The sequence below is a fragment of the Bufo bufo genome, chromosome 1 (assembly GCF_905171765.1).
Source record: "Bufo bufo chromosome 1, aBufBuf1.1, whole genome shotgun sequence".
NCBI lineage: Eukaryota > Metazoa > Chordata > Amphibia > Anura > Bufonidae > Bufo > Bufo bufo.
In genome coordinates, this window is record NC_053389.1 from 179,115,838 (window position 1) to 179,133,225 (window position 17,388).

Consider the following 17,388-nt stretch of genomic DNA (forward strand, 5'->3'; position numbering starts at 1 on the left):
ATTTACCAACTGTCAAAAAATTGAGCGGGGTTAGCCACTGATCGACCTGTGACCGCAGAACTGAAAGCATTGCAGGACAGGTGTGGCTCTTGGCTTCCAGGCACAACAGCCGCAGCACATAATGGCAAAGTCTCACCTGGCACGTCGAATAGGTTCTGGGGAGCTTGGGGGGTTCAGTGGAAGAGGCGGTAGCAGTGGAAAAGGAGGAATCAGCCAAGGAGGAGACGGAGGATGGAGTAGGAGGAGGAGTAGAAGAGGCAGGCCTGCATGCAATCCGTGGCATTAACAATAAATCCACACAGGTGCCACGGGTTGCATGCTTGACAGACATCAGAAGGTTCACCCAGTGGGCAGTAAAAGTTATGTACCTTCCCTGCCCATGTTTGCTAGACCACGTGTCTGTGGTCAGATGTATCTTGGCACCGGCACTTTGTGCGAGAGATACATTCACTTGCCACTGAAAATGGCTATATAGCTCTGGGATGCCCTTCTGGGAGAAATATTTCCTGCCGGGGACCTTCGATGGCGGTGTGCCAATGGCAACAAATTTTCTAAAGGCCTCCGAGTCCACCCGTTTATATGGCAGTAGTTGGCGGGCTAGCAGTTCCGACAAGCCATCGATCAGACAGTGTGCAAGAGGGTTATACGGCATCATCAACTTTTTACGTTCGAACATTTGGGCCACGAAAGCCTGCCTTTTGCCAGATGAACGCGACGACGGCACGGTGGAAGGTGGAGTAGAGGACAAAAGAGAGGAGAGAGGAGAAGGAGAAGAGGCAGGACATGGAGCGCCGGGAGTGTGGCTTTGTGGGTTCTGACGGTGTTGCTCCCACTGGGCTTGGTGAGGGGAGACCAGGTGCCTTTTTAAGGTGGTCATCCCTAGGTGAGTGTTGGGCTTACCGCGACTTATGCGTTGACAGCACAGGCTGCAGATGGCAACACTATTGTCAGCAGCTGACACGTTAGAAAAAGCCCACACTGCGGAGCCATGTGCGGGCGTCCTGGGAGCGCAAGATGTGACTGTGCATGGTGGATGGCTCGCTCCAGATACATTTGCAGTCTGCTTTTTTTCTCCTGTGCACTGTGAGTTCTGCCTGCTTCTCCTCCTTCTCCTTCTATCTGCTGCTCCGTCAATCCCTCTGAACTCCTCTCCTCTTTCTCTCTTGTGGGCACCCACATGACATCCTTCGACACGTCATCATCGTCACCTTCACCACCACTGACATTAGAGATCTTGGAGAAGGCAGCAACAGCGGGGACCACCCTCCTTGGGCTGATCTGGGTACTGTCGTCAGACTGCTGGGTGGCAGATGTTGCTACCTCCTCTTCCTTATCCGATGCCAAGAATGGCTGTGCATCGGTAAGGTCTGGGAATGGATGGGAAAAAAATTCCTCTGACTCGAGTGGAGGGGCTATGGTGGTGGTGGTGTCTTTGGGGATGCACACAGCAGAGAGTGAGGAGGTTGCTAATGCAAAGAATGAGGAGGGTGCAGGAGCGGAAGGCTGAGTGAGCTACTCAACCAACCCTGGTGCATTCTTTGATGTAATAGCACGCACCTTGTCCAACTTTCTACTTAGGCTCCGGCCTAGTGCACGTGCCCGACCCCTACCACCCCTGCGGAATGGCCTGCCTCTTCCTCTGCCTGTCATTTTCAAAATAACCCTGTGACAAAATCCCTATAGAAGAGCAGTATTTGTGGAAGCAGGTATATCGTAGGCCTCAATCAATATTTGGTGGAAGCCGGTATATCAAACCTTTTAATCAATATTTGGTGGAAACCGGTGTATCGCAGGCCTCAATCAATATTTGGTGGATGCCGGAATATCAATCCCCTGTATCAGTATTTTTTGGAAACAGGTATATAGAACCCCTTAATGAGTATTTGCTGGAAGCCGGTATATCAAACCCATTAATCAATATTTGGTGGAAGCTGGTGTATTGCAGGCCTCAATCAATATTTGGTAGAAGCCGGTATATCAATTCCCTCTATCAGTATTTTGTGGAAAGAGGTATATAGAACCCCTTAATGAGTATTTGCTGGAAGCAGGTATATCAAACCCCTTAATCAATATTTGGTGGAAGCTGGTATATCGTAGGCCTCAATCAATATTTGGTGGAAGCCGGTATATCAATCCCCTCTATCAGTATTTTGTTGAAACAGGTATATATAACCCCTTAATGAGTATTTTCTGGAAGCTTGTATATTAAACCCCTTAATCAATATTTGGTGGAAGCCGGTGTATCGCAGTCCTCAATCAATATTTGGTGGAAGCCGGTGTACCACACCCCTCAATCAGTATTTTGTGGAAGCAGGCATATCAAACCCCTTAATCAGTATTTTGTGGAAGCAGGTATATCGCACCCCTTGGGATGCTTTCACACTAGCAACAGGAGGGATCCGACAGGCTGTTCACCATGTCGGATCCGTCCTGCCGCTATTTCGCTGTGCCGCGGATAGCCGCTCCATTGACTATAATGGGGACGGGGGGCAGAGCTTCGGCGCAGCATGGCAGTGCATGGCGAGAGGCCGCCGGACTAAAAGTACTGCATGTCCGACTTTTTAGTCTGGCGGCCTCTCACCGCGCACTGCTGTGCTGCGCCGGAGCTCCGCCCCTAGTCAATGGGGATGGAGCGGCAGTCCGGCGGCACGGCCAAATAGCGGCAGGACGGATCCGACAGGGTGAACAGCCTGTCGGATCTGTCCTGCCGCTAGTGTGAAAGTACCCTTAATCAGTTTTTTGGGGGGCAACAGGTATATCACACCAGTTGCAATTAGTTATTCCAATAGCGTTTGTCCCTCTATCTAGATGCGGTATCTCAGCAGAACCGCACACAACTGCTGCACAATACAAATGCACTATAATATACTTTCTATGTTAGAAGGTATATTATAGGTATATCACACCCCTCAATCAGTTTTTTTGGTGGGGCAACAGGTATATCACACCAGTTGCAATTAGTTATTCCAATAACGTTTGTCCCTCTATCTAGCTGCGGTATCGCAGCAGAACCGCACACAACTGCTGCACAATACAACTGCACTATAATATACTTTCTATATTAGAAGGTATATTAAAGGTATATCACACCCCTTAATCAGGGCTGCGCATGCGCGGTACGCTCCCATTCACTTCTATGAGGAGCCGACTTGGTGGTGACCGGACCGGAGTCCTCCAGCCACCACCTTGCGGGGCTCTGTTCTCTATATAGGTGCGGTTCCCAGCGGTGGGACCCACACCTATAAGACAACGGGGGCATATCCTTCTGTGTCTCCATCTAGCCTCCCTCACAGTCTCTTGGATATATGAGCTCTTTCTGTGATAACATGCATGTCTTTTGTCTGCTAGGTGACAGATGCAGATCAGGGGTTTATCCACTGAACAGTGGCTTGTAGTGAACTGGCAAGGGGATTGCAAAATCCATTCCATGGTAGCAAATTTTGAAAATATTTCTAATTCGGCTGTTTTGGACTAGCCTTTTAAAATCCTAGGTGTATGGCCAGCTTATGTAACCTGTGATTGAATGTGCCTGTCTTTGCAACGCACTGGACGCAGGAGTCTGTAACGCACTGGACGCAGGAGTATTTAATGCACTGGACGCAGGAGTATTTAATGCACTGGACGCAGGAGTATATAATGCACTGGACGCAGGAGTCTGTAACGCAATGGACTCAGGACTTTGTAATGCACTGGATGCAGGAGTCTGTAACGCACTGGACGCAGGACTTTGTAACGCAATGGACGCAGGAGTCTGTAAAGCACTGGATGCAGGACTTTGTAACGCACTGGGAAGGGAAAAGTTCCAGAGCACACAATGACAGCCCCAGTGCCTTTCTGCTGCCTGGCCAACCGTATGTTGCCACAGCGCCAGTCCAGCCTGCAGGACATCAGAGAGGCCTGGGGTACACATTATAGCACCACTATATTTACATTTATTTATTATCAAAAACTATCATACATAACTAAACAAAAAATTTTTTTACTGTCCCTTTAAGGGTCCATTCACACGTCCGTAGTGTATTGCAGATCCGCAATACACCCGGCCGGCACCCCCATAGAACTGCCTATTCTTGTCCGCAATTGCAGACAAGAAAAGGACATGTTCTATTTTTTTCCAGAGCCACTGACTGGAAGATCGGGGGCGCGCTCCGGAAATGCGGATGCGGATAGCACACTGTGTGCTGTCCGCATCCATTCCTACCCCATAGAGAATGAATGGGTCCGCAACCGTTTCGCAATTTGTGAAAACGGATGTGGACACATGTGTGAATGGACCCTAACCAATGGTCAGAATATAATAAAAGACAAAAACAGACATTAAACTTAACTACATTTATAATAAAACAATTTACTTACAAAATAAGCTATTCAGTCGTCTGCTGTGCCATCCTCTGCTTGCTTCCGCGGATTCTTTCCCCTCCTTTCTGTCTCTCCTCAGTGCGCACGCGCACTGTTATGGAGGACCTGTGGATGACACTGTTATGGAGGACCTGTGGATGACAAACTGTTATGGGGATCTGTGGATGACACACTGTTATGGGGGATCTGTGGATGACACACTGTTATGGGGGATCTGTGGATGACACATTGTTATGGAGGACCTGTGGATGACACACTGTTATGGGAGCATCTGTGTATGACGCACTGTTATGGGGGCATCTGTGTATGACACTGTTATGGGGGGATCTGTGGATGGCACTGTTATGGGGGCATCTGTGTATGACACTGTTATGGGGGGATCTGTGGATGACACTGTTATGGAGGGGATCTGTGGATGACACATGGTCTGTACTAGACTGGGGGTATAGGGCCTCGTGTGACAAGGGCTGTGTCATGATCTGATCATCGGAATGGTGAAACATAAGGCTGTGGACAGTGAGGGGATGAGGTGTTGCAGCAGCGCAGAGTATTTCTGCAGAGTGTTATCTGTCCATTCATATGGTTAAATGCATGAGGAAGGGAATTGAGGCAGGTGGGGGGAGGGGCATAGATTTGAATGGAAGGGTCTTCACAGCAGTACAGAGTGTTTCAGTGTAGTGGTCTAGCGAGATGCAGGGATCTGTCCATTCATCTGATATGCAAGGAGGAAGATGGAGTGGAGACAACATCGAGATCACAGACAGTGAATGGAAGAGGCTTCACAGCAGTACAGAGTATTTCAGTGCAGTGGTCTAGCGTGGTGCAGTAATCTGTCCACTCATCTGATTAAATGCATATTAGGAGGGGGATGGAGACAACATGAAGATCACAGACAATCTGTGAATGGAAGGGGCGTCACAGCAGCACATATAATGTTAGGACTCCAGGAGTCCTACCAGTGGCTTAACTAGAGTTCTATGGACCCCAGGGCAAACTTTGAACTGCCCCCCCGCGAGCCCCGAGTCCTCACCCACTATAGGTTTGGATTCCTCCATGTACCGATGCTCGGTATTAACATATTGGTCGCCAAAACTTTGTGGGATCACAGCAGGGCAGACGAGGGATCTTTCAAGAAAATAAAAATTCTGGCAGCATCAGCGGAGAGTACTCCACATGTAAAGGTACTCAGTTAAAAAGGGGAAAATTCTCTCTCACCGTATTTATTTTATTTTGCCTCCTCTGTATATATTCAATTTTGCCCCTGCATACACGTATGTTTCATTTTTTGCCCCCCTGTGTATAAATATCATTTTGCGCACTGTATATATTACATTTTGCCCCCTCTTTATATATATTCCATTTTCTGCCCCCTCTGTATATATTTCATTTTTTACCCCCTCTGTATATATTTCATTTTTTGCCCAGGATATTAATGATTTTGCCCTCAAGGGGGGGGGGGGGGTACGCACAGGGGCTGGGGGTGCATGGGACGCACAGCTCAAGGGCTGCGGCAGGGAGTGCACAGCACAGGGGCTGGGGGTGTAGGGGGTGCACTGCACAGCACAGGGGGCTGGGGGTGCACAGCACAGGGGGATGGGGGTGCACAGCACAGGGGGATGAGGGTTCACAGCACAGGGGATCGGGGTGCAGGGGGCGGGTGCAGGCTCAACTCAGCCCAGAGGCAGGTCTTATTGCATGACAGGACAATGTGCAGCTGCTGTAGATCACTGGGGAGGGACGGGCTGAATGAACTGGATCAAGTCTGGCTGCTAGGACTGTTGGGATGGGGCTGGCATGGGCTGCTTGGCTCCTGCTTCCGGTGTTCTGAGAAAAAACCTTACCTTGAAATAAAAACTTACCCCACGTGACTTCCGGGGGTGTGTCGGGGGTGTGCGCCTCCACGCTTGCGCAGTACAACGGGCGACCAGGAACTTAGTGTGTTCAAGATACAGTGCGCGCCGATTCCTGGGTGCGCGAGAGAATGCCGCGCGTGCACCCAGCTGCGCATGCGCCGTCAGGGTTAAGGAGATTTCACAGTCTTTCGACATGTGAAAAATCTCCTTACCCTGACACTGCGCACGCGCGGATTTTCCACACTACACAGCGCTCATTAGATTATATTAATTACTGGCTTCTAGCAGAGGGCGTGGTTGCAGCATATTGGGGGGCAATGATTAAAAAAGGTGGGGTGTTCAGCATTTTGGGGGACAATGCTTCAAAGGGGGATGCAGCATATTTGGGGGGCATTGTGTACTCCACCAGGTGTGTGCAGCATATTGGGGGGCATTTCTCCATCCAGGCGGTGTGTGAGGCATATTGGGGGGCATTTCTCCATCCAGGCGGTGTGTGCAGCATATTGGGGGGCATTTCTCCATCCAGGCGGTGTGTGCAGCATATTGGGGGGCATTTCTCCATCCAGGCGGTGTGTGCAGCATATTGGGGGGCATTTCTCCATCCAGGCGGTGTGTGCAGCATATTGGGGGGCATTTCTCCATCCAGGCGGTGTGTGCAGCATATTGGGGGGGCATTTCTACATCCAGGCGGTGTGTGCAGCATATTGGGGGGCATTTCTCCATTCAGGCGGTGTGTGCAGCATATTGAGGGGCATTTCTCCATCCAGGCGGTGTGTGCAGCATATTGAGGGGCATCTCTCCATTCAGGCGGTGTGTGCAGCATATTGAGGGGCATTTCTACATCCAGGCGGTGTGTGCAGCATATTGAGGGGCATTTCTCCATTCAGGCGGTGTGTGCAGCATATTGAGGGGCATTTCTCCATCCAGGCGGTGTGTGCAGTATATCGGGGGGCATTTCTACATCCAGGCGGTGTGTGCAGCATATTGAGGGGCATTTCTACATCCAGGCGGTGTGTGCAGCATATTGAGGGGCATTTCTACATCCAGGCGGTGTGTGCAGCATATTGAGGGGCATTTCTCCATTCAGGCGGTGTGTGCAGCATATTGAGGGGCATTTCTCCATCCAGGCGGTGTGTGCAGTATATTGAGGGGCATTTCTACATCCAGGCGGTGTGTGCAGTACTTTGGGGGGCTTTGCTTCATCCAGATGGTGTGTGCAGCATATTGGGGGGCATTTCTCCATCCAGGCGGTGTGTGCAGCATATTGGGGGGCAATGATTAATACAGGTGGGGTGTGCAGCATATTGGGGCATTGTTTAACCCATATGGAAGAGAAATATATTTTGAATATATTTAGTAAATAAATGTATATGTTTGACATATATGTACAATATATTGTCTCACTCAAATATATTTTAAGGGCTCTTTCACACTTGCGTTATTGTCTTCCGGCATAGAGTTCCGTCGTCGGGACTCTATGCCGGAAGAATACTGATCAGGATTATCCTAATGCATTCTGAATGGAGAGTAATCCGTTCAGGATGCATCAGGATGTCTTCAGTTCCGGTACGGAACGTTTTTTGGCCGGAGAAAATACCGCAGCATGCTGCGCTTTTTGCTCCGGCCAAAAATCCTGAAGACTTGCCGCAAGGCCGGATCCGGGATCAATGCCCATTGAAAGGCATTGATCCGGATCCGGCCTTAAGCTAAACGTCGTTTCGGCGCATTGCCGCATCCGACATTTAGCTTTTTCTGAATAGTTACCATGGCTGCCGGGACGCTAAAGTCCTGACAGCCATGGTAAGTGTAGCGGGGAGCAGGGGAGCAGCATACTTACCGTCCGTGCGGCTCCCCGGGCGCTCCAGAGTGACGTCAGGGCGCCCCAAGCGCATGGATCACGTGATCACATGGATCACGTCATCCATGCGCATGGGGCGCTCTGACGTCATTCTGGAGCGCCCGGGGAGCCGCACGGACTGTAAGTATACCGCTCCCCCGCACCCCACTACTACTATGGCAACCAGGACTTTAATAGCGTCCTGGGTGCCATAGTAACACTGAAAGCATTTGGAAGACGGTTCCGTCTTCAAATGCTTTCAGTACACTTGCGTTGTTACGGATCCGGCAGGCACCTCCGGCAACGGAAGTGCATGCCGGATCCCAACAACGCAAGTGTGAAAGAGGCCTAAGATATTTAAAAAATGTTGGATCTAGGCTGGCCCCTGGGGTGCTGCAGAGCGGCAATCTGCTCCCTGCTCCCCCCCCCCCCTGCCTGGCCCCCATAGGACATGCAGCTAGTGGCTGTCTCCCCACCGCTAGTTGCAGAATTCTCCTGCCGGTTCCTCTATCCACATGGGCACCCGATCTCAGGGTCCCCCCATCTCCTTACTGGAGTGTTGCTCAGGGCCTGGGGCCCGCTCCTGACGGCAGTGGCGTAAGGCCTCGCCTCCGGTCGGCATTGATATTCCGGTGCCGCCGGGCACCGCAAAAATTTTGGCCCAGGCTTCGTGGCCTGCTAGGCCGCCATTCCGGGCCCCTTACTCTTCCGGCCGGCGGGGTGGGCTCCCGCGGCCGGCATTGGGCTTGACCACTATGCTCCAACGCATGCGCAGTTCCTTCCCTGTGGCTGATGCCAGCACAAGGAAGGAACACTATGAGGACACTGCACATGTGCTAGCTCACACATGGCGAGATTACGGCGCTCTGGCTGTCTGATGTCGGGGACCGAGGAGGAGATTCTGAAGATGCGGGGCGGTGCTGGGCTCCTTCACACTGGACTCCTCTCACATACAGGACTCATCTCAGGGTAATTTGCATATGGATCAAATAGTTTTTTCCCCACAATTAAAGCACATACAGTAGAGCTTTGGGGACTGGGTATTGCGGATGTGCTAGCGACCATCTAGCAACCCATGTCCTCAGCTCTATACATCAAATCCCGGTGACAGGTTACCTTTAATACCTTTGTGCTTTTCAGGTCTCCATGTTAAATCCCTTGCCTTGAATACTGTATTCCCTGTTCCTTTTAGAATAATTGTGACCGACTGCTGACACAGTTATGTAGTCAAACGCTTTATTTTTATTTTTTCTTGATTGCCGACTGCGATAAGCCTGTTCTCCTGTGGGATGCGAGGGAGATGAAGGGGTCGATGATGGCTACGCTCCACGACCGCCTAACGCACGGATGCGTTCGGCGGGCTATTCTGGGTGGACGCATCTAAGCATCATCTCACGAGACGCGAGATGACGCGTAGATGCGGCCCGCGCATGCACAGTTCGCGCCGGTAAAAGGCGCAGAAGAAGTTGGTCACCAACCTGCCAGCCAATGATCAGTGCTGGCAGGTTGGTGATTTTGAAAAATCGAATCAGAAGTCACCTAACATTATATTTATAAATATAATGTATTAGGGCTCTTTCACACTTGCGTTGTCCGGATCCGTCGTGTACTCCATTTGCCGGAGGTGCCCGCCGGATCCGGAAAAACGCAAGTGAACTGAAAGCATTTCAAGACGGATCCGTCTTCAAAATGCGTTCAGTGTTTCTATGGCACCCAGGACGCTATTAAAGTCCTGGTTGCCATAGTAGTAGTGGGGAGCGGGGGAGCAGTATACTTACCGTCCGTGCGGCTCCCGGGGCGCTCCAGAATGACGTCAGAGCGCCCCATGCGCATGGATGATGTGATCACGTCACCCATGCGCGTGGGGCGCCCTGACGTCACTCTGGAGCGCCCGGGGAGCCGCACAGACGGTAAGTACACTGCTCCCCCGCTCCCCACTATACTTTACCATGGCTGCTAGGACTTTAGCGTCAGAAAAAGCTAAACGTCGGATCCGGCAATGCGCCGAAACGACATTTAGCTTAAGGCCGGATCCGGATTAATGCCTTTCAATGGGCATTAATTCCGGATCCGGCCTTGCGGCAAGTGTTCAGGATTTTTGGCCGGAGCAAAAAGCGCAGCATGCTGCGGTATTCTCTCCGGCCAAAAAACGTTCCGGTCCGGAACTGAAGACATCCTGATGCATCCTGAACGGATTTCTCTCCATTCAGAATGCATTAGGATAAAACTGATCAGGATTCTTCCGAATTAGAGCCCCGACGACGGAACTCTATGCCGGAAGAAAAGAACGCAAGTGTGAAAGAGCCCTAAAATGGCTTCTGTGCTCTCTGCTGGGTCCTTTTCGTCGGTTGGACCCTGCAGAGAGCACAGGTCACAGTGAGTACACCAAGCACACTACACTTAGCCCCAGATCACACCCCCATCACCCCAATTAACCCCTTGATCACCCTTTCAATCACCTGACAATCACTAGTAAAAGGGAAAAAAGTGATCAGTGTAAACTGTCACTTTTTTTTTACTGGTATTGACTTATAGGTTTAGCTTAGTTTAGGCCCCCTTTGGTAGGTAGTTAGCTTCCGTTAGCGCCCAGCCCACCGCACCGCAGTCACTGATTCGCTGATTAGCGTAGCGCTAATCAGCATTTGTACATTTATAGTATCTGTAAGTGATCAGAACTGATCACGGTCAGATCTATAATAGTATTAGTGTCACCTTAGTTCGCCCTCCACCCAAAACGCAGTGTTTGCCCGATCAGGCCTGATTGGTCGCCCACACGTGCGTTCACCCACGCCCGCCCCGCCGCAGTGACATATTTTCTTTTTTTTTTAATCAATCGCAGCGGCTTCCGGTACTTCGCTAGCCTCCCATTTGTAAGACAGGCTTGCTCTTTTTCTTGGGTAGTCTCAGGGAATACCCCCTAAATTTAGTTGTCCAAATGTCAAGGAAGGGGTATTCTTCTGAAGAGGCCTACAGGCTTCTGACCCAGTCGGATGAGGAATGGGAACCCTCATCTGACGAATCTAGCGGGTCAGAATATGAACCTGTAGAGAGCAGTGGCAGTCTGACCCAAAGTTCGGACGAGGAGATGGAGGTCCCTGATAGCACCAGGCGTACCCGGCCCCGTGTCGCTAGACCACAGGTTGCGCAGGATCCGCTTCTAGAGCAGCAGAGTGGGGCTGGCGCTGTCGGATTACGTGGTGAGGCATACACCAGCAGCGCAGCCCATCCTGGGCCTAGTACCAGCACTGCCGTACAACATGGTGAAGTGGCGAGTACCAGAAGGGCAGTTGAAGCTGGTACTGTGGCACGTGCAGTAGTTCCCCCGTCGCAGCCACCGCACAGACAGGTCCGTAGAGCCCCTAGAGTCCCTGAGGTACTGGCAAACCCTGATTGGCAGCCCCCAACTTCAGCCGCACCATTAGTTCCCCCTTTCACCGCCCAGTCTGGAGTTCGGGTTGAGACAGCTCAGATCGCATCAGCACTGGGGTTTTGTGAGCTGTTCTTCACTGCAGAGCTCTTTGACCTAGTCGTGGCAGAAACAAACCGGTATGCCACTCAATTTATAACCGCAAACCCGGGAAGCTCTTATGCCCAGTCTTTACGCTGGAAACTCGTCCAAGTTTACGAATTTAAAACTTTTCTGGGCCTTCTCCTCAACATGGGCCTAACCAAAAAGCATGAATAGCGGTCATATTGGTCCACGAACCTAATTCATTGGTACAAAAATTACTGATTATTCATATGAATTGTCAACTGATTATTTTTGAAGAAACAAAGTATTTTGTAGACAACTTGACATTTTTGTAAATTGTTTTATTAATAAACGCATTTGATAAAGATGATTTGGTTATCGCTGATATTCTATAATGTAGGTAAAGAAGCAAAAATATGAAATTTAAAGTTAAAAAAACACAAAGAAAACTCACTTTCTCGTATTGAAACCATATTAAGGGGGTTTTTTGCCGGTATAATTTTTTACTGAAAAACACCTGATCACAGCGCCCGCCCCCCCCCCCCCCCCCCCAAAACAAATTGTATTTTTTTACATTTTAAAAAATATAAAAAATATATTTTAAAAATATATATTCAAATATATAACTATCAAATATAATATCTTAAATTATATTGTACATATGTCATACATATAAATTTATTTACTAAATATATTCAAAATATATTTCTCTTCCATATGGGTTAAACAATGCCCCAATATGCTGCTCAACCCACCTGTATTAATCATTGCCCCCCAATATTCTGCACACACCGCCTGGATGGAGAAATGCGCCCCAATATGCAGCGCACACCGCCTGGATAGAGAAATGCCCCCCAATATGCTGCGCACACCGCCTGGATGGAGAAATGCCCCCCCCCCAATATGCTGCATACACCGCCTGGATGGAGAAATGCCCCCCAATATGCTGCGCACACCGCCTGGATGGAGAAATGCCCCCCAATATGCTGCACACACCGCCTGGATGGAGAAATGCCACCCAATATGCTGCGCACACCGCCTGGATGGAGAAATGCCCCCCCAATATGCTGCGCACACCGCCTGGATGTAGAAATGCCCCCCCAATATGCTGTGCACACCGCCTGGATGTAGAAATGCCCCCCCAATATGCTGCACACACCGCCTGGATGGAGAAATGCCCCCCCCCAATATGCTGCATACACCGCCTGGATGGAGAAATGCCCCCCAATATGCTGCACACACCGCCTGGATGTAGAAATTCCCCCCCAATATGCTGCGCACACCGCCTGGATGTAGAAATGCCCCCCAATATGCTGCGCACACCGCCTGGATGTAGAAATGCCCCCCAATATGCTGCGCACACTGCCTGGATGGAGAAATGCCCCCCAATATGCTGCACACACCGCCTGGATGGAGAAATGCCCCCCAATATGCTGCGCACACCGCCTGGATGTAGAAATGCCCCCCAATATGCTGCGCACACCGCCTGGATGTAGAAATGCCCCCCCAATATGCTGCACACACCGCCTGGATGGAGAAATGCCCCCCCCCCCAATATGCTGCATACACCGCCTGGATGGAGAAATGCCCCCCAATATGCTGCACACACCGCCTGGATGAAGCAATGCCCCCCAATATGCTGCACACACCGCCTGGATGGAGAAATGCCCCTCAATATGCCTCACACACCGCCTGGATGGAGAAATGCCCCCCAATATGCTGCGCACACCGCCTGGATGTAGAAATGCCCCCCAATATGCCTCACACACCGCCTGGATGGAGAAATGCCCCCCAATATGCTGCGCACACCGCCTGGGTGGAGAAATGCCCCCCAATATGCTGCGCACACCGCCTGGATGTAGAAATGCCCCCCAATATGCTGCGCACACCGCCTGGATGTAGAAATGCCCCCCCAATATGCTGCACACACCGCCTGGATGGAGAAATGCCCCCCCCCCCAATATGCTGCATACACCGCCTGGATGGAGAAATGCCCCCCAATATGCTGCACACACCGCCTGGATGAAGCAATGCCCCCCAATATGCTGCACACACCGCCTGGATGGAGAAATGCCCCTCAATATGCCTCACACACCGCCTGGATGGAGAAATGCCCGCCAATATGCTGCACACACCTGGTGGAGTACACAATGCCCCCCAAATATGCTGCATCCCCCTTTGAAGCATTGTCCCCCAAAATGCTGCACACACCACCTGTTTTAATCATTGCCCCCTGTCCCCCAAAATGCTGCACACCCCACCTGTTTTAATCATTGCCCCCCAATATGCTGCAACCACGCCCTCTGCTAGAAGCCTGTAATTAATATAATCTAATAAGCGCTGTGTAGTGTGGAAAATCCGCGCGTGCGCAGTGTCAGGGTAAGAAGATGTTTTGCATGTCGAAAGACTGTGAAATCTCCATAACCCTGACGGCGCATGCGCGGCTGGGTGCACGTGCGGTATTCTCAGGAATCGGCGCGCACTGTATCATGAGTTCACTAAGTTCCTGGTCGCCCATTGTACTGCGCAAGCGCGGAGGCGCACACCCCCGACACACCCCCGGAAGTCACGTGGGGTAAGGTTTTCTTTCAAGGTAAGGTTTTTTCTCAGAACACCTGCCCGACTGCAGCGTAACGTCACTCACTGCGTCACTCGCCTGCTCCTCCCATTTTATTAATGAAGCAGACGGAGCTGGTGCGTGACGAAGTGAGGGACATTATGCTGCCGCCCGGCCAGGCCTGCCTGCTGCGCTACTTTGATAGTGAGTAGTACTAGTAGTACAGACCCGGGGAAACTGCCCCACATTAAAGACGGCCCTGCAGGAGGAGCCTCTCATGGCAGTCCGCCCCTGCTCAGAAATGTTTCAGATAAGTTGGTTGGACACATTTTTGTGAAATTCATAACAGATCTGGTTTGTTTAGGATCAATTCACTCATCCTTACTTTTGATATGTGTCTATGGCATGTCAAACATTTTGTGAAAACTCAGCGATACTTTAAACATTGTGGCTCCTGAGATTAACCCTTTCATACACAGAGTTTATGTTTTTCACTCCCTGGTTTTCTGGGGCCATAACTTTTTTATTTTTCAGTTCGCATAGCAATATGAGGGCTTGATTTTTTCAGGGAGAAGATGCACTTTCTAATTCCACAATTTAATATCACATACGATAGAGTGGGGAGCTGGAAAAAATTCCAAATAACGTGAAATTGGAAAACAAAAAAACACAATTTTGCAACAGTTTTATGTGTTTTGTTGTTACAGCTTTCCCTATTTGGTAAAACTGACCAGTTACTTTAATTCTCCCGGTCAGGTATAGTTTTTCTTGTGTTTTTTTATACTGAAAAAAAAAATTTAAACCTTGAAAAAAATTTTTTCCTTTTCATAGCAATATTCTGACCCCTATAACTTTTTTCAGGAGGAGAAGCGACCAAAAAACTAATCTGCCTTTTTTTTTGTTTCGCCATTTTCCATATGGGATAAATATTTTTAGATTTTAATAGTACCGGCATTTTCGCACACGGCGATGCCCATGATGTGTATTTTTTTATAATTATATATTTTTTAAATTTCATTTTGGGGAAAGGGGGATGATTTCAATTTTTATATTTTTTATTGTTAAAAACATTTTTTGACACTTTTATTTTTATAGTTTCTATAGGGAACTACAAGCAATCATTAGATTGCTTCTTTCATAGACTCCAATGCATTGGCATCGAAGTCTATTGGAATTATACAGTGTACCTACTGAGCCTTGCCACAGGCGGACAGAGGCTGCTGCACACACACTCAGGCTGTCCCGATCAGAGCACACCTGGAAGCACGGACTTCCGGGTTTTAGCGCGTACAGTTGCCTTGGTCCCATTTCTCATGCGTTGCGTGAGAATTGCAGCATGTTATATATTCTGCATTTTTCACGCAACTCTGGCCCCATAGAAGTGAATAGGGCTTTAGTGAAAAACGCATTGTAATCCGGATGCAGTCCGGGTGCAATACATATTTCACTGATGGTCGCTAGGATATGTTGTTTGTAAACCTTCAGTTTTTTTTACACGCGTTAAAAACGCATAAAAATGCATTGCACCTGCTTGTAAAAAACTGAACAACTGAACGCAATCGCAGACAAAACTGACTGAACTTGCTTGCAAAAGTGCGGGTTTCACTGAACTAGTTATGAGCAGCATAGGCAATATTCGATTTCGCGATATTTCATACATTTTTGGCCTAACATTCGCCATAAATTTGCAAATTCTATAATTCGGGATCTCCAGTCATTATTTTCTTGATTGCGAAAATCGGCATGGCTCACTTTTGATAAATTTTTCAAGCTGCTAGAAGTTTCCTGAGACTGGAGAAAATGGTTGGCAGCAACTTTTGTGACTGTGAACTCTGTCCTGATCACTGTAATTTTACATTACAGCACAGTTTTTGATTTTATATCAAGACAAGAGACTCCATTATGCTTTAAGATCTGTCATTTTAACTCCCAGCAGCAAAAAGTTAACAATGTAAAACAGAAAAATTTACATAAGATATGTAAATCAGTGTTCACAAACAGCCAATCAACAGGCAGCATAGGTCATATAAGGTCTAATCAATCATTAACGTCCTTATTTCTTGCTGCTTGACTCCCAGAAAGACACAGAAAATTGCTCTCCTCATATAGTTATTAGTTATTTATATATATATATATATATATATATATATATATATATATATATATCTCCATAACAAAGGTCAGGCAGCACTCCTTTTTCTCAATTATGCGGACTTGAGAAAGGTTCTGTGAGAGAACTAAAACGTCATTTTTCTGACATGTGTGAATAAACTGCACATTTTTTACTTCAAGGAGTGCTGCGGACTTTATTTATTTATTTATATATATATATATATATATATATATATATACAGTACAGACCAAAAGTTTGGACACACCTTCTCATTCAAAGAGTTTTCTTTATTTTCATGACTATGAAAATTGTAGATTCACACTGAAGGCATCAAAACTATGAATTAACACATGTGGAATTATATACATAACAAACAAGTGTGAAACAACTGAAAATATGTCATATTCTAGGTTCTTCAAAGTAGCCACCTTTTGCTTTGATTACTGCTTTGCACACTCTTGGCATTCTCTTGATGAGCTTCAAGAGGTAGTCCCCTGAAATGGTTTTCACTTCACAGGTGTGCCCTGTCAGGTTTAATAAGTGGGATTTCTTGCCTTATAAATGGGGTTGGGACCATCAGTGGCGTTGAGGAGAAGTCAGGTGGATACACAGCTGATAGTCCTACTGAATAGACTGTTAGAATTTGTGTTATGGCAAGAAAAAAGCAGCTAAGTAAAGAAAAACGAGTGGCCATCAATACTTTAAGAAATGAAGGTCAGTCAGTCAGCCAAAAAATTGGGAAAACTTTTAAAGTAAGGGCTATTTGACCATGAAAGAGAGTGATGGGGTGCTGCGCCAGATGACCTGGCCTCCACAGTCACCGGACCTGAACCCAATCGAGATGGTTTAGGGTGAGCTGGACCACAGAGTGAAGGCAAAAGGGCCAACAAGTGCTAAGCATCTCTAGGAACTCCTTCAAGACTGTTGGAAGACCATTTCAGGGGACTACCTCTTGAAGCTCATCAAGATAATGGCAAGAGTGTGCAAAGCAGTAATCAAAGCAAAAGGTGGCTACTTTGACGATCCTAGAATATGACATATTTTCAGTTGTTTCACACTTGTTTGTTATGTATATAATTCCACATGTGTTAATTCATAGTTTTGATGCCTTCATAGTCATGAAAATAAAGAAAACTCTTTGAATGAGAAGGTGTGTCCAAACTTTTGGTCTGTACTGTATATATATCAACTTCACTG